Genomic DNA, 614 nt, shown 5'->3' with positions numbered 1-614 from the left:
TATGTTTTTATGATGATGAGTGTAAATCTTTTATTTCCATGTTAAGGACTCCTTTGAGCATTTCTTGTAAAGTTGGTCTAGTGATGATGAATTCTTTCCATGTTTGCTTGTCTGGGAAAGACTTCATTTCTCTTTCATTTATAAAGCTTATTCTGGCAGGATGCAAAATTCTGGGTTGAAAGTTTTTTTTTTTTCTTTCAGCACTTTGAAAATAGAATCCCAATCTTTTCTGGAAGAATATGGAATGCTTCATGAATTTGTGTGTCATCTTTCTGTAGGGGCCATGGTAATCTCTGTATCATCACAATTTTAGTGCATTTGCTGCTGAAGTGAGTACTACTTTGGATTTAATAAAGACAAATCCTGGGCAAAGACCCTTGGCCAGGTAACTCTAAAGAAGCTTCAAGGATGATAAGGTCAACATACGAAGTCAATGCTATAAGACTGAAAATGTTGTTTCATCTAACTTCTACAAATTTTTCAAAATAAGAATGGAACACTGTGAGGCTTTTAAGAATTACTTAGTTCATATTATTTTATATTAAATAATGCATTGAACATTAAACATTTTATCTTTTCTAAGTTAGTATCATATCCTTCATAAAACTTCAAAA

At 31.8% G+C, this 614-nt stretch overlaps 1 pseudogene; it reads right to left on the bottom strand.

Annotated features, from left to right (window-relative positions):
- Positions 1-233: 233 nt before the first annotated feature.
- Positions 234-333, bottom strand: LOC116275528 (annotated as a pseudogene).
- Between the last annotated feature and the right edge of the window lie 281 nt (positions 334-614).

The sequence above is a fragment of the Papio anubis genome, chromosome 6, assembly GCF_008728515.1.
Source record: "Papio anubis isolate 15944 chromosome 6, Panubis1.0, whole genome shotgun sequence".
Taxonomy (NCBI): Eukaryota; Metazoa; Chordata; class Mammalia; order Primates; family Cercopithecidae; genus Papio; species Papio anubis.
This window is presented reverse-complemented; position numbering and strand designations above follow the sequence as displayed.